General features: G+C 46.7%; 1 pseudogene; it reads left to right on the top strand.

Moving 5' to 3' along the window:
- The window catches only part of LOC122940390, a 1,294,760-nt pseudogene that overhangs the window by 440,738 nt on the left and 830,895 nt on the right, over positions 1-23,127 (top strand).

A 23,127-nucleotide genomic window follows, 5' to 3' on the forward strand; every position in this document is an offset into this window, starting at 1 on the left:
AGGTCGAGCACATGGAAGTGTGGGAGGGAGGAGGATCGAAACTGGTTGGGGACTGGGAAATTATTTCCTGCCGGATGTAACCGATCTAGTGTCTCTGAAGTAGGTGGCCAGGTCATCAGTGCAGGTCATATCTTCTCTTCATGATGCAGCCGCTGTCTTCTAGAACACCACAAGCTCTCACCCCTGCGTCTCACACAGAGCAGAACCTAACAAATCCATCCCCAGCCCCGACACAAATCAAACAGAAAAGCTGAGGCTTCCAGAGTCCAGAACGAAGCCGGAAGAAATCCCACCCAAAGAAGACTTCATGGCCTACAGAGAAGCAGCTTCATGTCCGCTCTCACCTCCTCACAGCAGGACTTCTTCACTTCTATTACGTCGTCTCTGTCCCACAACCCCAAATAATTATTTCATACCTTCACCTCCCTCTGCCCCCCGTACCCCGTCTGACACCCCTCATCTCAGCTGAGGACTATGCCTCTCATCTCTAAACCATCGGCAGCGTTAGATGAAGCTCAGAGCCGCCGTCCTCTCAGCCTCTCTACGTTACTACTCGCTGCTCTTCCCACATAACCTGCTTTACCGCTGTCACTGAGGACAACCTTCCCGCCTTCTGCCCATCCCCCGTCACACTAATCACCGCTTTACCTCCCCGAGCCGGTCCTGCCTCCGATCACAATCTGTCCGACATTTCCGCCGTTCTCCAGCGTCGCCCGATGCGTTTTTTCTAATCTCCAAAGACTAAAATCTCATCTTTGAAATTCAGCCAATGATACAAGACTGAGACAAGGGAACTTATCTCCTGTCCACTGATTGTGGGGGTCCATTACACAGACATTACACAGATACAGCTCATCTATACAAACATTACAGGCTTACAGCTCTGCTACATACAGACTGGGATTCCACACAGCACAGCACAGCAAAGTCTCACACACAGAGCAGAAAAACCTGGTCATGGGATCTCCATGACTCCTCCCACACCTGATCACATGGTCATTACATCATCACAGGTCCTGTACCTTCTGTTGCAGCACAGCCTGACTCCTCCCACACCTAATCACATGGTCATGACATTATCACAGTTCCTGTACGTTTTGCAGAACAGCCTGACTCCTCCCTCACACGGTCACATGGTCATGACATCATCACAGGTCCTGTACCTTCTCATGCAGCACAGCCTGACTCCTCCCACACCTGATCACATGTTCATGACATCATCACAGGTCCTGTACCTTCTCATGCAGCACAGCCTGACTCCTCCCACACCTGATCACATGTTATTGACATCATCACAGGTCCTGTACCTTCTCCTGCCGCATAACCTGACTCCTCCCACATCTGATCACATGGTCCTGACATCTTCACAGGTCCTGTACCTTCTCCTGCAGCACAGACTGACTCCGCCCACACCTGATCACATGGTCATGACATCATCATAGGGCCTGTACCTTCTCCTGCAGCACAGCCTGGAGCCCGACTACTGCATGGTGGTAGAAATTACAGCCCAGGAGGCTCCATAGTGAAGGGTTGTCAGAGGAGGACACGCCTGCCCCCAGGTAAGTGGAACACTCGTCACATCCACACATATAAGGCTCCACAGCCACAGAGATACACAGCTCCATCCGCCCTTAAGGCCAAGTTCACACTGCAGTTATTTCCTTCAGTTATTGAGCCCAGACCAGCAGTGAAGCGACTCAGAGATCAGGTGTAATGGGAAGATCCGCACTTGTTCTGTGGTTTTCTCCCGCACCAGGTTTTGGCTCAAAATAACTGATGGAAATAACTGATCAAATAACTGAAGTGTGAACTCAGCCTAATCTACAAACTCCAGAGAACATGAAGCAGGAAGTAAAGACGCAGCTTCTGGGGCAGGACACCAGCCTAAAGATAATAACATAACATACAAATCACAAGAGGCTGGTTCTCGTATACAATGCATTTCAAGGGCGGCCTTCCTCAGGTGCAACAAAAGCCAGGAGCAGGGGGCGTTATATAGAAGACATATCCAGGAGATCTCAGAGACGTGGACTGGAGCAAGGGGCGTTATATAGAAGACATATCCAGGAGATCTCAGAGACGTGGACTGGAGGAGGGGGCGTTATATAGAAGGCATATCCAGGAGATCTCAGAGACGTGGACTGGAGGAGGGGGCGTTATATAGAAGACATATCCAGGAGATCTCAGAGATGTGGACTGGAACAGGGGGCGTTATATAGAAGATATATCCAGGAGATCAGAGACGTGGACTGGAGCAGGGGGTGTTATATAGAACAGTGTTTCCCAACCAGTGTGCCTCCAGCTGTTGCAAAACTACAACTCCCAGCATGCCTGGACAGCCTTTGGCTGTGCAGGGATGCTGAGAGTTGTAGTTTTGCAACAGCTGGAGGCACACTGGTTGGGAAACACTGATATAGAAGACATATCCAGGAGATCTCAGAGACATGGACTGGAACAGGAAGCGTTCTATAGAAGACATATCCAGGAGATCTCAGAGACGTGGACTGGAGCAGGGGGCGTTATATAGAAGACATATCCAGGAGATCTCAGAGACGTGGACTGGAGGAGGGGGCGTTATATAGAAGACATATCCAGGAGATCTCAGTGATGTGGACTGGAGGAGGGGGCGTTATATAGAAGACATATCCAGGAGATCTCAGAGACGTGGACTGGAGCAGGGGACGTTATATAGAAGACATATCCAGGAGATCTCGGAGACGTGGACTGGAGGAGGAGGGGGTGTTATATAGAAGACATATCCAGGAGATCTCAGAGACGTGGACTGGAGCAGGGGGTGTTATATAGAAGACATATCCAGGAGATCTCAGAGACGTGGACTGGAGCAGGGGGCGTTATATAGAAGACATATCCAGGAGATCTCAGAGACGTGGACTGGAGGAGGGGGCGTTATATAGAAGACATATCCAGGAGATCTCAGTGATGTGGACTGGAGGAGGGGGCGTTATATAGAAGACATATCCAGGAGATCTCAGAGACGTGGACTGGAGCAGGGGGCGTTATATAGAAGACATATCCAGGAGATCTCAGAGACGTGGACTGGAGCAGGGGGCGTTATATAGAAGACATATCCAGGAGATCTCAGAGACGTGGACTGGAGGAGGGGGCGTTATATAGAAGACATATCCAGGAGATCTCAGAGACGTGGATTGGAGCAGGGGGAGTTATATAGAAGACATATCCAGATCTCAGAGACGTGGACTGGAGCAGGGGGCGTTATATAGAAGACATATCCAGGAGATCTCAGAGACGTGGACTGGAGCAGGGGGCGTTATATAGAAGATATATCCAGGAGATCTCAGAGACGTGGACTGGAGCAGGGGGCGTTATATAGAAGACATATCCAGGAGATCTCAGAGACGTGGACTGGAGGAGGGGACGTTATATAGAAGACATATCCAGGCGATATCAGAGACGTGGACTGGAGCAGGGGGCGTTATATAGAAGACATATCCAGGAGATCTCAGAGACATGGACTGGAACAGGAAGCGTTATATAGAAGACATATCCAGGAGATCTCAGAGACGTGGACTGGAGGAGGGGGCGTTATATAGAAGACATATCCAGGAGATCTCAGAGACGTGGACTGGAGGAGGGGGCATTATATAGAAGACATATCCAGGAGATCTCAGAGACGTGGACTGGAGGAGGGGGCGTTATATAGAAGGCATATCCAGGAGATCTCAGAGACGTGGACTGGAGGAGGGGGCGTTATATAGAAGACATATCCAGGAGATCTCAGAGATGTGGACTGGAACAGGGGGCGTTATATAGAAGATATATCCAGGAGATCAGAGACGTGGACTGGAGCAGGGGGTGTTATATAGAACAGTGTTTCCCAACCAGTGTGCCTCCAGCTATTGCAAAACTACAACTCCCAGCATGCCTGGACAGCCTTTGGCTGTGCAGGGATGCTGAGAGTTGTAGTTTTGCAACAGCTGGAGGCACACTGGTTGGGAAACACTGATATAGAAGACATATCCAGGAGATCTCAGAGACATGGACTGGAACAGGAAGCGTTATATAGAAGACATATCCAGGAGATCTCAGAGACATGGACTGGAACAGGAAGCGTTCTATAGAAGACATATCCAGGAGATCTCAGAGACGTGGACTGGAGGAGGGGGCGTTATATAGAAGACATATCCAGGAGATCTCAGAGACGTGGACTGGAGGAGGGGGCGTTATATAGAAGACATATCCAGGAGATCTCAGTGATGTGGACTGGAGGAGGGGGCGTTATATAGAAGACATATCCAGGAGATCTCAGAGACGTGGACTGGAGCAGGGGGCGTTATATAGAAGACATATCCAGGAGATCTCAGAGACGTGGACTGGAGGAGGAGGGGGTGTTATATAGAAGACATATCCAGGAGATCTCAGAGACGTGGACTGGAGCAGGGGGTGTTATATAGAAGACATATCCAGGAGATCTCAGAGACGTGGACTGGAGCAGGGGGCGTTATATAGAAGACATATCCAGGAGATCTCAGAGACGTGGACTGGAGCAGGGGAGGTTATATAGAAGATATATCCAGGAGATCTTAGAGATGTGGACTAGAGCAGGGGGCGTTATATAGAAGACATAACCAGGAAATCTTAGAGACGTGGACTGGAGGAGGGGGCGTTATATAGAAGACATATCCAGGAGATCTCAGAGACGTGGACTGGAGGAGGGGGCGTTATATAGAAGACATATCCAGGAGATCTCAGAGACGTGGACTGGAGCCGGGGACGTTATATAGAAGACATATCCAGGAGATCTCAGAGACGTGGACTGGAGGAGGGGACGTTATATAGAAGACATATCCAGGAGATCTCAGAGACGTGGACTGGAGGAGGGGGCGTTATATAGAAGACATATCCAGGAGATCTCAGAGACGTGGACTGGAGCAGGGGGCGTTATATAGAAGACATATCCAGGAGATCTCAGAGACGTGGACTGGAGCAGGGGGCGTTATATAGAAGACATATCCAGGAGATCTGAGAGACGTGGACTGGAGCAGGGGGCGTTATATAGAAGACATATCCAGGAGATCTGAGAGACGTGGACTGGAGCAGGGGGCGTTATATAGAAGACATATCCAGGAGATCTCAGAGACGTGGACTGGAGGAGGGGGCGTTATATAGAAGACATATCCAGGAGATCTCAGAGACATGGACTGGAGCAGGGGGCGTTATATAGAAGACATATCCAGGAGATCTCAGAGACGTGGACTGGAGCAGGGGATTGGAACAACCAAAACTTTAAAAATTCCTATTTTTCTAAAAATCACTAAAAACATGACTGGATAAAATGAGTGGCACTACAAGAAGAGGATCACACCCCCAAGGATATATAAATACAGGACACGAGGCTGAAGTTGGTTTCTTATTCAGAAGTTGCAGTGAGCGTCCTGAGGGGAAACCGGATGAAAGCGGCATTAAAATACAAAATGGGCAGAAAAGTGTGATTTAAAGACTGAAATGGATTCGGGCACTGATCTCACACCGGTGACATACAGAGGGTGGTGCCCGCACCATATACAGGGGAGTACAGCCCAAACAGGTTCTGGGCACAAGAACTGAAAACAAAGCAGACAGACGGACACTGTCACTGATTTCAATAAGTAACTGGTTGTTTAAAGGGTTCAATGAATATGTCCCGGGCTGAACTGAAATGTATATGATGTGGGGCATCACCCTCTGTGTGTTGGCAGTGTGAGATCAGTGGCCGAATTCATTTAACACTGTGGATGTCACTGTTATGGGGGGCGCTGTGGATGCCACTGTTATGGGGGGCGCTGTGGATGCCACTGTTATGGGGGCGCTGTGGATGACACTGTTATGGGGGGGCGCTGTGGATGCCATTGTTATGGGGGGGCGCTGTGGATGCCATTGTTATTGGGGGGGGCTGTGGATGTCACTGTTATGGGGGGCCGCTGTGGATGTCACTGTTATTGGGGGGGGCCGCTGTGGATGCCACTGTTATGGGGGCGCTGTGGATGCCACTGTTATGGGGGCGCTGTGGATGTCACTGTTATTGGGGGGGGCTGTGGATGTCACTGTTATGGGGGGCCGCTGTGGATGTCACTGTTATGGGGGGCCGCTGTGGATGTCACTGTCATTATGTGTGATGGTGAAATGACAGACAAACTGCGGTTAGATTTCCCTGCATTAACCCCTTCAGAAAAAATGTTGAAACATTCACAGTTTGCAGAATGTTAATTCCTCAGCTTTTCCGGCAGAAAGTGATACCTGGTAAACCAGTTATTACTCTACATCCCCCATATGTCTGCTTTATGTTCCTCATTCTGTAAGTGTTGTTTTATTTTTTTTATAAATTGTTTAGAAACAATTCTTAAAATTTTTACGCAAATTTCCCAAACCTGCTGTTTAAAGGGGTTCTCGGGGCTTTTAATATTGATGATCTATCCTCAAGATAGGACATCAGTATCGGATTGGTGGTGATTCGACATCCGGCACCCCCACAGCTCAGCTGTATGAGGAGAAGGTGCGCGCCGTCTCCCGTCCTGCTCGCTGCTGTCATGTCTATGGCAAGCAGGAAGAGAGACGGGAGACGGCAGGCGCGCACAGCGTGTACCTTCTCTTCATACAGCTGATCGGCTGGGGAGCCGGGTGTCGGACCCTCCCGATCTGATATTGATGACCTCCGGTCACCTATGATCTCGATGCGTGCTGGATCCTATAGTTCTCTCGTGTGCCGGCACACTTACTTGCGCGTGTGTAGTAGGGATACGGGAACGCCGACTTCTGCTGTTTCAGTGTCTGGAATGGTATGAAGGATACGTTTATTCCTCTCAATAGGTTGGTGCAGCAGTTGCACTCGATGGATTAATACCGCAGTTACACCAGACGCATTTCCAAACTGTACGTTTTGTCCCTCAGTGGTTGCAATAGTATAAAAATGAGGGACCAATCGCTCCTTATCCGGAGCTGTGCTGATACCAGAACCTGGGCCGGACCGCGTCAGGCTGTTTTTGTAGTAGTTCTAGTCATTCACAATGCACACCCTGCGGTTTCTTCAGTTGTTCTATATACCAACAAATGAAACCTACAAATGATGTAGATTATAAAATCCAATATATAGAAAAAACTAAACATCCAAGTTGATCAACAAGTCATAAAACTGGGAATAAAAAAATCTAGAATAAAATAGACATCATGTAGTGTAAAAGGGCTAATGTGGTCTTCATTCCGGGGTGTTAGTTCGCTCTGCAGGTCTGTCTGCATTTTATTCTATGTTTTTTTTTTCCCCAGTTTTATGACTTGTTGATCAACTTATGTTTTGTATTTTATATATATTGGATTTTATGACCTATCATGAAACTGCCTTGACCTCACACATGTTTCGATCCATATAAAAAGAGAGAACACAACATCTACACTTTATTATCTCCTCCGATGTCTCCTCTTATCTCCAGTTATTGTATTTTACATGAGATTTTGTAGGATTTTCCATCGTCTCATCTTCTCTCCATTCAGGTTCCTACAATATAGGATCCGCTCAGTGGAGATCTTCTATATAAGATCCTTCTCCTGATTGACCCGACAAGGATGGACAGGGACAAGATGGCGGAGAGTATAATAAATCTCACCCTAGAGATCCTCTTCCGGCTTACTGGAGAGGTGAGAGATTCTGATGATATCACATTACATCATCTTCTCTATGTTACTAACAGATGGACATGACTGGAGAGGTGAGGGACTCTGGAGATGTATGGAGTGATAGTTATTACTGTGTCTCTCCATAACCAGGACTACACAGTAGTGAAGAAGATCTCTAGTGAGCGCTGTCAGGACCCTGTGTCTGAAGGATGGGGAAGAACCTTGAGCCCAATCATGGAGCCTCCACCTCACCCCCTGATACATGAGGAAATCAATAGAGAGAAGATCCTAGAACTCACCAACAAGATGATTGAGCTGCTGACTGGAGAGGTGACGCTGCTGGGAATGCTGGGACATTATACAGGAACGCTATGAAGGGATCTGGGTGATGACTGTATCATTGTGTTGTCAGGTTCCTATAAGGTGTCAGGATGTCACCGTCTATTTCTCCATGGAGGAGTGGGAGTATTTAGAAGGACACAAAGATCTGTACAAGGACGTCATGTTGGAGGATCACCGGCCCCTCACATCACCAGGTAATAGACATGACTAAATACACACGTCCTCTCATTATCTGTATGTAAGGAATTAATTCAGTCACTGGATGTGTTTCCTACTGTTGGAAATTGGCCACAACAACACAAAACTTCTTGAAGCAACTTCTTCTTCAGAAGATTTTTTTGTTTAAGCCTCATTCACACGTCAGTGTTTTGTCAGTGATTTCCATCAGTGATTGTGAGCCGAAACCAGGATTTGAGCCTCCACAGACATAAGGTATAGGGGAAACTCTGTACCTGTTCTGTGTTTAGAGTCTCACCTGGTTTTGGCTTAAAATCTCAGATGGAAATCTGAAGAGCAGCAAGACCTCATTGAAATCAATGTAAAATGTAGGCAGATTATGGCATAAGACAGGCATGTCCAAACTGTGGCCCTCCAGCTGTTGCAAAACTACAACTCCCAGCATGCCCTAATAGCTGTACGCTGTCCAGGCATGCTGGGAGTTGTAGTTTTGCAACAGCTAGAGGGCCGCACTTTGGACATGCCTGGCATAAGAGGTAAATGGAAGTGAATTACAGCCGTGGTAAAAGGCAGCGCTCTGTTATTACTCCTGGACACCGTCCTTTATACCTCAGAGAACAAAGGAATAATTAATATTTGATTCCAGTTTTCCGCAGTGTGTCGCTGTACGTAGACTTCAGTGGTTTACACACAGATTCCATCATTATCATACGTAACCATAGATCTACACAAGTTACACCGACAACAACTGCTAATTGGATAAAAGTTCCTTATCACAATCTCTTGTTGCATAAATAATTTGTTCCTGGGGCCTTCCATTAATCCTCTCTAATTCAAGTACCAATCTCCATTTTTCTCTCCAAAGAGCCCCATGGTCCATAAAGCCTGGATCGGCTCTTTCATTTATCACCGGTCCAACACCAAGGATCGATCCTGATCATAAACCTGCAAATGGTTAGTTTTAATAGACAAATACATTTATCTTGGCCAAGGCTTCCACTTCTAGTGCAAATATTATCTACTTTCTAAAGGTCACCATTCCATCATAACATCTTTAATCGATTACTTAAAGGCCTCTATTTTCTCTGCAAAAGTAGTTATTACTAAAAGTACTCAGTGTTCACTTCAAAATGATGATTAACTCTTTAGCTAAGCTCCTTTTTGAGGTGTAAACACAAGGGGGTCCCTCTACTATTCTGAAATAAGCCTAAATTAGACATATTTCAGGCGCAGATGTCGGTGCAATGGGGGGCGGCAGGTCTACCATTGTCGACGTGGAGCGGACGGAGAAGGGAACGGGCCGGCAAGCCTGTCTCATTTACCATTCTCTACAAATGTTTCAGGTGTAGAAAAAGGTCTAAATGTGAGATTACTTGGAAAGCCGTCTTGCATTTAGAACTGGTGCTGGAAGCCCTGAAGTTATGGAGAGGCCTGCGCCTCTTCATAAAACTTTGGCGGAACCACCGCCAGCTTAGGGCTTTGTTAAGACCTGCGCCTAAAACACAGGTCTTAGTAAATGTGCCCGAAGATGTATACCTAAGACAATATGGTTGATCATCCGATCTAATCCTGATTCTGCAACACCTACAGTTAAGGAAGAGAGAACAACACCCGAGAGATGTCCCAGTCCTCTCCTTCCACAGGATAATTCAGAAGAACATCACTATGTCCTACAGGATGGTCAGGTAGATGGAGATAAGGTCATCAAGATGGAGGATCACCGGCCCCTCACATCACCAGGTAATAGACATGACTAGATACACACGTCCTCTCATTATCTGTACGTAAGGAATTCAGTCACTGGATGTGTTTCCTACAGTTAAGGAAGAGATAAGAACACCGGAGAGATGTCCTAGTCCTCTTCTTCTACAGGATGGTTCAGAAGAACATCACTATGTCCTACAGGATGGTCAGGTAGATGGAGATAAGGTCATCAAGATGGAGGATCACCGGCCTTGTACATCACCAGGTAATAGACATGACTAAATACACACGTCCTCTCATTATCTGTATGTAAGGAATGAATTCAGTCACTGGATGTGTTTCCTACAGTTAAGGAAGAGATGAGAACACCAGAGAGATGTCCTAGTCCTCTTCTTCCACAGGATGGTTCAGAAGAATTTCACAATGTCCCACAGGATGATCAGGTAGATGGAGATAATGTCTCATGAAATGTCCCCTATGATCTGTAGAAGGCTGTGAAGATCTTGTCTTCAGTCTTGTTTTATCCACCAGTATTATATGTTTTATCCTTGTATAATGAGAAAGATGGAGATGGCAGGATTACAGCTGACCATAGACATTACATGTTGTCTGGATCTTCTCACTATTTTCTGCCTGTATAGACTTTTAAAATGGCCTCCTGTCAGCTGCTGCAGATCTTTTGTGGTTGCACAAGAGTGGCACGACAGTTTTCTGAGAAGTCTTATTGAACATGAACATCGGGAGATGCATCATTATCTTCAAAGGTTTTGTAGTCTAGGCTGCAGTCTCCTGGTGTCTCCTTACTGTCAGAATGGCAGTACCAAGATCATACCACGGATTCTATTCTAGCACCGGTAGATGCAAGTCATCCTTCTTACTTGCATAGAGCATGATATAATATTCAGGGGTGTAGCTAAAGGCTCATGTGCCCTGGTGCAAGAGTTCAGCTTGGACCCCCTTTCCCTCAGTGCTTTGTGGCCAGGGCAGGGAAGCACATAGCCTTCGTGCTGCCTGAGGTGAACATTTAAACTGCATCCCCTGCCCCTTGCCAAATTCTTGACCCAACCCCTTCCCTCCAGCTAGAGATGTAACTTGACCTGTATGAACTTTGTATAGTATCGGTGTCTTCTTATGTGGCACAAGGGTCTTTGGGCCCCCTCAGGCTCCTAGGCCCAGTAGCGACTGCACCCCTTACAGCAGGGGTAGGGAACCTATTTGCTGCCGAGGGCCATTTAGATATTTGTAACATAGTTTGGGGGGCCATACAAAATTCTCAACTTTAAAAATTTGACGGCTATATTTTGGTCAAAGGAGTATGGAAAATGAAGGCGCAGCACACTAGCGTTAGGGTGCAAAATCAGGCCGATGCGAACCGGCACCAGGGTCCAATTCAATGGAGAAAAATACAAAAAGCCAGCAGCACTCCAGTATGAACAAAAACGTGGTTTATTCACCCAGTGTCAAATAGTAGCGACGTTTCAACTGCTTGTTGCGGTCTTTCTCAAGCTATACAGACATGTGTTACAACAGTGATATATAAAGGTGGGGCAATTCATTACATTAGATCATCCGATTAAGATAAAAATAATCACAATTCATAAAAAATCCATCAATTATATGAGTTCATATCAACCAGCAACAATGTGCAATTATGTCTAGTACAAATAAAGTGACAGTGCCTAGTGCAAAAATACATTTCTCGCTTATATTATTGGGGGACACAGACCACAGGTTTAGCTGCTTTCTGCCACTAGGAGGCGACACTAGGCTAAAAACTGTTAGCTCCTCCCCCGCCAGCTATACCCCCTCCGGCCAGGCGAGAGCCTTCAGTTTTTAGCTTAGTGTCGTAGTTTTTATTTTTTTATTTATTTTTCTTCTCTTTTAGGTTGGGGGTCCAGGGCTATTAAGAGCTCTGAAACCCCGGGGGGGGGGGGGGGGGCTGACCGACCGGTGACGCTTATTCCACTGCTCTGCCCCCCACAAGAAGACAAAGCGGACCAGGAGGGCTTGACCCTCCTGCTCCCCCCCCAGCCATGGGACCACCTATTTCCGCCCTCCAACCCAGTCCCTGTCACTTGTGCCAGGTACTGAAGAGGTTGCACTGCTGGTACATATCAGATGGGCGAAGAACACAGATGAAGGCAGGTAAGTATGCCTGTCTGTGTTTTCTGTGTATCGTGGCTGGACTCTATTTGCGATCTCGGACAGCTCGGGTACCTGAGGATCCTCTGCATTGCACGTCGGCACGGGGGGTTAACTACTCTGCGGCGGCTTCCTCTCTCCCCCCAGCGTCTTGTCGGCAGCGGCGCTACACTGCCGCCACCGCCGTCGTCTTCCCCCCCCCCCTTCTCTTGTTCTGTTCACAGGAACGCGGGCCCGGCGCTTGATCATGCCGGCTGGCACCCCTTCACTTCCGGATCCCGCCAGCGCAGTAGCACGGCAGCAGGGGGAAGGGAGCTTCGCGCGTCTTCTTTATTATTTCGCTGGGCGGCTCGAGGGGCGGAGCCAAGCTTTCCCGCCACGCTTTCCCTTCTGCCTGCTCCAGCCGGATGTAATCGCTCCTGAGAGGAACGTCGCTCGCCGCAGACTGCCGCCCCGTGCTCCTGCATTCCTCAAAGGATGAGTCTGGGAGGCCGCTTTGTTCCATAGAGCAGTGTTTCCCAACCAGTGTGCCTCCAGGTGTTGCAAAACTACAACTCCCAGCGTGCCTGCACAGCCAAAGGCTGTCTGGGCATGCTGGGAGTTGTAGTTTTGCAACAGCTGGAGGCACACTGGTTGCGAAACACTGCCATAGAGGACACTGACGCATTGTTAAAAACGATTAGAGCGACCCTAAACTTAGAAGATACCAAACAACCCAAGACGGTGCAGGACATTATGTTCAAGGGTATAGGAGAAAAAAGGAAGAGAGTCTTTCCCCTTCACTCCAATATTACGAGATTAATTAATAAGGAATGGGGCGACCTAGAAAAAAGACCTGGGGTTTCTAGAGTCCTAAAAAGAAAATACCCTTTCGCAGAGGAAGATACAACTTTTTGGGATAAGTGGCCAAAAGTAGATGCCCCAGTTGCAAAAATTACAAAGAAGTCAGCGCTACCCTTTGAAGATTTCGGTCTGCTAAAAGACCCTATGGACAAAAAGGGTGAGGCACTACTGAAAAGATCCTGGGAAGCCTCCATGTCCATCCTAAGGCCTAGTGTAGCTTCCACTTATACAGCCAGATCTATGTTAATTTGGATAAGCCAGTTAGAGGAACACCTAGTGGCAGGAACCCCCTGAGAAGATATTGTGGCCTCCTTGCCGATGCTTAAGCAGGCGGCGAGGTTTTTAGCGGATACCTCGATAGACTGTTAAACTGGCAGCCTTCTCAAATGCCACCAGAAGAGCAGTGTGGCTTACAGTAGGTCGTGGGCGGGTGACGCTGCATCTAAAAATAATTTGTGCGGCTTCCCCTGTGAAGGAGATAGATTGTTTGGGTCCGTCCTGGATGACATCTTAGAAAAGGCCACTGATAAAAAGAAGGGGTTTTCGTCAAAGAAACTTTCCTTCATCATCGAGAGGCAGGCAGGATCAGAAAAAAAGAGATTTCTCATCCCGATAGCGTTTGGGAAGGGGAAGAGGAAAAGGGTTTTTATTCAACCCCTCAGATTCTTCCCAGAAATCATCAAAACAATGTCGCCAGATGCAGGGTAGGAGGAAGGTTAAAGGATTTCGTTCAGGCCTGGAGAAATATTTCCAGCTTTCCGTGGGTGCTGGACGTAATTTCGTCAGGGCTAAGGCTTGAATTTTCCTCTCTACCCCAGGATGTTTTCCAGATTACTGGAAAAAACTGATCAATCCAGTCCTTAATCCTAGACCAGGTAAAGGTCTTATTGCAGAAAGAAGGCATAGTTCCAGTCCCCCTGGGGGAAGAAGGAACAGAATATTATTCTCCTATATTCCTCATAAAAAAAAGCCGAACGGCTCTTACAGAGCCATTATAAATCTAAAAGGGCTGAACCATCATCTGCTTTACAAGCGTTTCAAGATGGAGAGTATAAAATTCACTATCAGTCTATTAAAAAGAAACATCTTTATAGCAACTCCTAGATCTCACCGATGCATACTACCACATTCCAATTTGCAGAGAACACCTCAGATACCTCAGATTTGCAGTTCAGTCAGACACAGTAGTACATCAGTTCCAGGTCCTCCCATTTGGCCTTATGTCAGCACCAAGAGTCTTTTCCAAGGTAATGGCAGATGCGGTAGCGGACCTACATCTGAAGGGAATATTAGTTGTCCCTTATTTAGACGACTTCCTTATTGCTGCAGAATCGGAGGATCTTCTTCTGGAACACATAGAATTGGTAAAGCGGAGTCTAACAGATCTTGGATGGTTGATAAATACAGAGAAGTCAGATATCCGTCCAGAAAAGAAAAATATCTTTTTAGGGATGTTGTTGGACTCGGAACTCATGAAGACTTTTCTTCCACAAGAAAAAATCCAGAAGATCAGTCAGGAGTTAACCCTGTTCTGCAGCAGATACAAGGTAACAATCCGATTGATAATGAAGATCTTGGGTCTGATGTCCTTGGCTATCCCAGCAGTAACGTGGGCCCAGGCTCACTCTCGCACCCTCCAGTCATTCATGCTCAGAAGATGGAACAAGAGTGTAGACTCACTGGAGATGAAAGTGAGAGTTCCTCAATACGTAAAAGACTCCTTAAGCTGGTGGCTGATCAGGGAAAATTTCCTTGGCAACAAACAGACGTTGTTACAATCACTACAGACGCCAGCAGAAGCGGCTGGGGTGCCTTTTCAGATCAGTCCATAGTACAAGGTACCTGGCAGAAACATCTAAGCTTAGCTTCTTCCAACCTAAGGGAGTTAACCGCAGTTTGGGACGCATTAAAAGCCTTTCACCCAGAACTCAGGGGAAAGGAGATAAAAATATTATCGGACAATGCCACAACCGTAGCTTACTTGAACAAACAAGGGGGAAAGAAAAGTCCAGCCCTAGCAAAAGTCTCAAAAGAAATATTACAGTGGGCCGAAAGAAACGTACTGTCAGTCTCAGCAGTTCACATAAGGGGAAAGAACAACAATTTTGTGGATTTTCTCAGCAGAGATGCCTTGAAAGAGGGCGAGTGGTGCCTGAACCGGAAAATATTTATTCAGATAACAGAAAAATGTTTTTTTCCAGAAGTAGATCTATCCGCAACACGACTAAACAGACAGAAAAGTTTGGTTCTCTATCCTACACAGATCACCCATTCATAGTCGACGCTCTCTCCCAGCCATGGCCGGACGAGAACTTGTATGCCTTTCCTCCATTTGCGCTAATCCCCAAGGTTCTACAAAGAGTGTTGCTGGGAAGCCACAGGTTGCTTCTGATTGCACCTTATTGAAGATGTCAGCAGGGGACTTTTGTCTACTCCCGGATGTCCCGGATCTCCTTCACCAGGGCCCAGTTTGGCATCCCAGGGCAACTCGACTTCAGCTAGGAGCGTGGAACCTGAACGGGAACTATTAAGAGAAAAAGGCCTCTCCGATGAGGTAATTTCCACGATTCTCTATAGACGCAAAAGTGTGACATCAAAGATCTATAACAGAATTTGGCAGTTATTTATAAAGTTTACAGATGTGATATCAGAGGCCCCTTTATGATCGCTAAGGGTCTGGAGTTTCTCCAGTCGGGTCTTAGAGTTAGCACAATTAAAGTCCAGATATCTGCTCTAAGTGCCTTTCTGGATATTAAACTGGCAAAAACGGACCTTATCAAAAGATTTGTGAAAGGGTCCCGGAGAAAACAACCCATGGTTAGGCCCACTGTTCCCCCTTGGGATTTAAACCTGGTATTATCTGCCTTAACAGACAGTCCCTCTGAACTCTTACCGGAGATATCTTTAAAATTGATTACTTTCAACAGTTTTCCTGAGAGCTATTACCACGGCTAGAAGGGTGGGGGAAATACATGCCTTTTCGTGCAGACCTCCTTATCTAACCATCAGAGATGATAGAAAAGTATTAAAACACTCTCCTTCTTTTTTACCCAAGGTGGTCTCTAAGTTCCACTGTCTACAGGAAGTGTCTCTTCCATCCTTTGGGTCTCCATCTGGCAGTCAGGAACAAAGATGTTTTCATAACCTAGATGTGAGAAGAGCAGTACTGCTACGGAGGACTTTAGAAAGATGGACAGACTGTTTGTTCAATTTTCAGGCCCGAACAGGGGGAACGCTGCAAGCAAAACATCTATTAGCCGATGGACCAGATCTACAATCTTGCGGTGTTATGATTGAAAGAAAGTCTCCCCCCCCCCCAGCAGGTCCAAAAGCCCATTCAACTCGGTCGGTAGCAGCATCTTGGGCTGAATTAACTGATGTTCCATTAGAACAGATTTGCCAGGCAGCCACCTGTTCCTCACCTATCAGTTGGATGTGTCAAGGAATAGAGAGTTATCCTTTGCTCGCAGAGTGTTATTTGCGGTAGTCCTACCGTAATTTAGAGCTTCTCTGTTATTCCTCCTGTTACGTGCCGCTGTGGGGGCATTTGGAAAGATTTCAATTACTTACCGGTAATAGTTTTTTCCTCTAGCCCCCTCAGCGGCACGGGGTATTAACCCCCCCCCCCCATTTTTTTATTTTTTTTACTTTTCTATATTTCTATATTTAATTTTTTTCTTTGTTGGAAAATATCCTTGTTCATGTTTTTTTCTAATTTGATGATACATAAATATTAATATGTTGCATCCTTTTCCAGAGTTTCTCGGTTATTTACTGGAGCAGGTAAGGGGAGGGGACTATTTAATGATCTCCATGTTGTTTCCTGTCCCTGGGGGAGGCGGGGTATCCTCCTGTTACGTGCCTTTGTGGGGGCTAGAGGAAAAACCAATTACCGGTAAGTAATTGAAATCTTATCAAGTGGATTCATATATCTCCTATCACCACCTCTAAGGCTCTTTTTGGGATCCCGTTGCTATAAATATATATATATATATATATATATATATATATATATACCGTATTTTTCACTTTATAAGACGCACCTGATGATCAGACGCACCTAGGTTTTTGAGGAGGAAAATAAGAAATATTTTGAACCAAAAGGTGTGCTTTTGGTAGGTTTTGAACTAATGGTGGTCTGTGGATGACGCACTGTTATGGGGATCTGTGGATGACGCACTGTTATGGGGATCGGTGGATGACGCACTGTTATGGGGATCGGTGGATGACGCACTGTTATGGGGATCGGTGGATGACGCACTGTTATGGGGATCGGTGGATGACGCACTGTTATGGGGATCGGTGGATGACGCACTGTTATGGGGATCGGTGGATGACGCACTGTTATGGGGATCGGTGGATGACGCACTGTTATGGGGATCGGTGGATGACGCACTGTTATGGGGATCGGTGGATGACGCACTGTTATGGGGATCGGTGGATGACGCACTGTTATGGGGATCGGTGGATGACACTTATGTCATCCACAGATCCCCATAAGTGTCATCTACAGATCCCCCATCAGATGCATCAGTGTGGAGGGAGGAGGCGGGGCCCGGTGCAGTGACTCTACTCTAATACACCGGGCCCTGCAACTTTTAAACATTCTATCTGATCTATATCATTGTATACGCTCTGTACGGTACTTGCTGTAGTACCGTAGGTATAGCATTAAGACGGCGCAGACCGGCATCTCCTTCGGTCATGCGCTGCCTGCCGCAGCTCACTCCTCATGCGCCGCCTGCCCCAGCTCCCTCTGTCATGTGCCGCCTGCCTGTTCATTCATAAAGTGAGATAAGCAGGCAGGCGGCGCATGACAGAGGGAGCTGGGGCAGGCGGCGCATGACAGAGGGAGCTGGGGCAGGCGGCGCATGACAGAGGGAGCTGGGGCAGGCGGCGCATGACAGAGGGAGCTGGGGCAGGCGGCGCATGACAGAGGGAGCTGGGGCAGGCGGCGCATGACAGAGGGAGCTGGGGCAGGCGGCGCATGACAGAGGGAGCTGGGGCAGGCGGCGCATGACAGAGGGAGCTGGGGCAGGCGGCGCATGACAGAGGGAGCTGGGGCAGGCGGCGCATGACAGAGGGAGCTGGGGCAGGCGGCGCATGACAGAGGGAGCTGGGGCAGGCGGCGCATGACAGAGGGAGCTGGGGCAGGCGGCGCATGACAGAGGGAGCTGGGGCAGGCGGCGCATGACAGAGGGAGCTGGGGCAGGCGGCGCATGACAGAGGGAGCTGGGGCAGGCGGCGCATGACAGAGGGAGCTGGGGCAGGCGGCGCATGACAGAGGGAGCTGGGGCAGGCGGCGCATGACCGAAGGAGATGCCGGTCTGCGCCGTCTTAATGCTATACCTACGATACTACAGTAAGTACCGTACAGAGCGTATACAATGATATAGATCACATTGAATGTTTAACAGTTGCGGGGCCCAGTGTATTAGAGTAGAGTCACTGCATCGGGCCCCGCCATGAGTGTCCCCGTCTCCTCCCTCCACACTGATACTTCGCTGGCCGCGCTGTGCAGCATAGCAGCCAGCGAAGTATTCGCTTTATAAGACGCATGGCCATTTTCCCCCCCACTTTTGGGGGGGGGGGGGGTGCGTCTTATAAAGCGAAATATACGGTATATATCCCCCTGTGTAGTCCTCCATATCACGGATCCATTTGCGTCTTTCCTTATCTTGTAACTCCGATTTCAATTTCTCAAAGTGTGGGGTGCATGAGGTTAAATAAACAGCAAGATCATCAGCAGACAGCAGTTCCTGCAGCAAATCTGTATTTTTTTCGAATATTATCTTGCACCACAACCATTTCCTTTTGTAAAAACACCACATTAAGGAGGATCATATCAAATGCAAATTTGGATAAATCTGGTGCAAAATTCCACATTATTAGGAGACAAATCCGGTCTAAGTTGTGACCTCATGCCACGTGGTATCCTGTGTGTTTGATGATATTTGCAAAGGGTGGACATATGCAACTCCAAATTGATCAATCGTTTATACTCCTATTCGTATTGCTTCTTAACCTCCAAAAGTGACGGGGCAAACAAAAAAGTAGGTGTCCCTCACCGTGTCCCGCATTATCCTCTGTTCATCTTCCCTGGTGTAGGTGAAGACATCTGGGTGTCTGCTTTCAAATGATAAATCCATAATTAGGTGCAAAGCGTCTCAGGTGCATGAAACAAGTATGGAAAGTGAAGGCGCAGCACACTAGCGTTAGGGTGCAAAATCAGGCCGATGCGAACCGGCACCAGGGTCCAATTCAATGGAGAAAAATAGAAAAAGCCAGCAGCACTCCAGTACGATCAAAAACGTGGTTTATTCACCCAGTGTCAAATAGCAGCGACGTTTCAACCGCTTGTTGCAGTCTTTCTCAAGCTATACAGACATGTGTTACAACAGTGATATATAAAGGTGTGGCAATTCATTACATTAAATCATCCAATTAACCCCTTAAGGACTCAGCCCTATTTCACCTTAAGGACTTGGCCATTTTTTGCAAATCTGACCAGTGTCACTTTAAGTGCTCATAACTTTAAAACGCTTTGACTTACCCAGGCCGTTCTGAGATTGTTTTTTCGTCACATATTGTACTTCATGACACTGCTAAAATTGGGTCCAAAAAGTAAATTTTTCTGCATAAAAAATAAAAATTTTAGCAATTTTTTTGAAAAATTTAGCAAATTTCAAAGTTTCAGTTTCTATACTTCTGTAATACATAGTAATACCCCTAAAAATTGTGATGACTTTACATTCCCCATATGTCTACTTCATGTTTGTAGCATTTTGGGAATGATATTTTATTTTTTGGGGATGTTACAAGGCTTAGAAGTATGGAAGCTAATTTTGAAATTTTTCTGAAATCTTCAAAATCCCACTTTTCATGGACCAGTTCAGGTTTGAAGTCATATTGTGAGGCTTAGATAATAGAAACCTCCCCAACCCCATTCTAGAAACTACACCCCTCAAGGTATTCAAAACTGTTTTTTCAAACTTTATTAACCCTTTCAGTCTTCCACAAGTGTTAATGGCAGATTGAGAAACAATTTCAAAATTTCAATTTTTTTGAAAATTTTCCAATATAATCTATTTTTTCCAGGAGTAAAACAAGGGTTAACTGCCAAACAAAACTCAAAATGGGTTGCCCTGATTCTGTAGTTTGCAGAAACACCCCATATGTGGTCGTAAACTACTGTTTGGCTGAACAGGAGCACATAGAAGGAGGGGAACACCATATGGGTTTTGGAAGGCAGATTTTGCAGGACTGGTTTTGTTTATACCATGTCCCATTTGAAGCCCCCTGTTGCACCCCTTGAATAGAAATTCCCAAAAAGTGACTCCATCTAAGAAAGTACACCCCTCAAGGTATTCAAAACTGGGTTTACAAACTTTGTTAACCCTTTAGGTGTTCCACAAGAGTTAATGGCAGATGGAGAAACAATTTTGAAATATCTATTTTTTGGAAAACTTTCCATTTTAACCCTTACTTTATTACTGGAAAAATGGGTTAACGGCCAAACAAAACTCAAAATGGGTTGCCCTGATTCTGTAGTTTGCAGAAACACCCCATATGTGGTCGTAAACTACTATTTGGCTAAACGGCAGGACATAGAAGAAGGGGAACGTCATATGGTTTTTGGAAGGCAGATTTTGCTGGACTGGTTTATTTACACCATGTACCCTTTCAAGCCCCCTGATGCTCCCCTAGAGTAGAAACTCCATAAAAGTGACCCCATCTAGGAAACTACGGGATAAGGTGGTTGTTGTTTTGGGACTATTTTAGGGGTAAATATGATTTTTGGTTGCTCTATATTACTCTTTTTTGAGGCAATGTAACAAAAAATTTAATTCTAAAATTGTTTCTACATTCGCTATTTAGTTTTGTGGAACACCTAAAGGGTTAACATAGTTTGTAAAGTAACTTTTGAATACCTTGAGGGGTGTGGTTTCTTAGATGGGGTCACTTTTTTGGAGTTTCTAGTCTAGGCTACATCAGGGGGGTCTTCTAATCGGACATGGTGTCCAAAAAAAAACTGTCCATCAAAATCTGCCTTCCAGAAACCGTATGGAGTTCCCTTCGTTCTAAGCCCTGCAGTGCGGCTATATAGCCATTTACGACCACTAATGGGGTGTTTCTGCAAACTACAGAATCGGGGCCATAAATATTGAGTTTTGTTTGGCTGTTAACCCTTGCTTTATTACCGGCAAAAAGCATTCAAATGGAAACTTTGCCCAAAAATGGGTGTTTTGGCACCGTTTTTATTTTATATTTTTAACACCGTTCATCCAAGGCGTTTGGTGAAAAGTTATTTTTATAGCGACGACTTTTACGCACGCGACGATGCCCAATATGTATGGCTCTCCGACTTTGGAGACACTAAGCAGGCATCCTAAAACTGCGGCCCTCCAGATGTTGTAAAACTACAATTCCCACCATGCCCTGCTAATGGCTGTAGGTTGTCTGGGCATGCTGGGAGTTATAGTTTTACAACATCTGGAGGGCCGCAGTTTGAGGATGCATGCACTAAAACTAATATTTTTTTGGGGAAAAAAAATTGTTTCCGTTTCTCCAAAGTCTGAGAGCCATAGTGTTTTATGTTCTCTAGTGAACTGTTGGGGATTATAAAAATTTAGTACTCCATGGAAGTGTGATACTCCCTGAAGCAATCGATCACGCAGAGGCCCGGATGATCGGGGCACGTGTCGCACTGAGTGGTGGTGTCCTTCCGTATCCCCCTCCTGCGACACACGCTGCACTTTTTTTGGGTTCGTCCCTTCTTTCCAGTATGGGGGACCACACCTGGAAAGTGTTGGCCGGGGACGATCCGGGCACCTCCAGTTCCCGAGGTACTCCGGCCTGCTCTTTCCCGGTCCGAAAAGATCAGGGCCTTGAGGACTGCCTCATAGAATTGGAGGAATGTCCCTGTGCTGCCAGCGCTTCGGGATAGTACAAAAGAGTTGTACATGGCAACCTGTACCAAGTAGACCGCAACTTTTTTGTACCATGCCCGGGTTTTGCGCATGGCGTTATATGGCTTGAGGACTTGATCAGAGAGATCAACTCCTCCCATATACCGATTGTAGTCGACGATACAATCGGGCTTGAGGACCGTTGCCACGGTACCTTGCACAGAGACTGGGGTGGTGCTGTTACCGTGGATTGTGGACAGCATAAGGACATCCCTCTTGTCCTTATACCTGACCAGCAACAGGTTTCCACTGGTAAGGGCACGGGTCTCACCCCTGGGGATAGGTACCTGGAGGGGGTGGGCAGGGAGGCCGCGTTGATTTTTCCGCACGGTCCCACAAGCGGACGTGGATCTGGCGGCAAGGGACTTGAACAAGGGGATACTGGTATAAAAGTTATCCACGTACAAGTGGTAACCATTATCCAGCAGTGGGTACATAAGGTCCCACACGAGTTTCCCGCTAACACCCAGAGTGGGGGGACATTCTGGGGGTTGAATACGGGAATCTCGCCCCTCGTACACACTAAATTTGTAAGTGTACCCTGAGGTACTCTCACAAATTTTGTATAGCTTCACGCCATACATCGCCCGCTTTGTGGGAATATATTGGCGGAAACTGAGTCTCCCCTTGAACGCAACGAGAGACTCATCAACCGCAACCTCCCTTCCAGGTACGTAGGCCTCCATGAATTTGGTCCCAAAGTGATCGATGACCGGCCGTATCTTATACAGCCGGTCATAGGCAGGATCACCTCGGGGTGGACATGCTGCATTATCGGAATAATGCAGACATTTCCGGATGGCCTCAAACCGGGGACGTGTCATGGCCGTACTGTAGAGTGGGGTCTGGTAGAGGACGTCCCCACTCCAGTATTGCCTGACACTGGGTGTGCAAATCTCACTAATTAATATTCATAAATAGGCGTGAGTCGTTTAGTGATGCCTCTGCCTATTTATACCAAATTAATCAAACACTACTGATTACCTTACTCTACACTGAACTACCTGTGGCTATTGCAGTGGCGCCTACTACAATAAAAGACTACACACTGTGCTTAAATAAAAGGTATTTATTAACACACTATACGTCACAGTCTAATATTTGCTTATAATTATATATCTATCTATATCAATGGGGATAAATATATTGTGTGCTGCTATAAATATATGTAAACGCACTATGACAACACACTTACGGTCCTAACTACACTAGACACAATCCCACTTTCAATATTCAACCCCAAAATCTAACTACACATAATACTCATATACACACCCAACCTGATTCTAAGCTGTTCCTAAAGGAGTAACAAGGGGTTAACACA

Source organism: Bufo gargarizans, chromosome 6 (genome assembly GCF_014858855.1).
Source record: "Bufo gargarizans isolate SCDJY-AF-19 chromosome 6, ASM1485885v1, whole genome shotgun sequence".
NCBI classification, from domain to species: domain Eukaryota; kingdom Metazoa; phylum Chordata; class Amphibia; order Anura; family Bufonidae; genus Bufo; species Bufo gargarizans.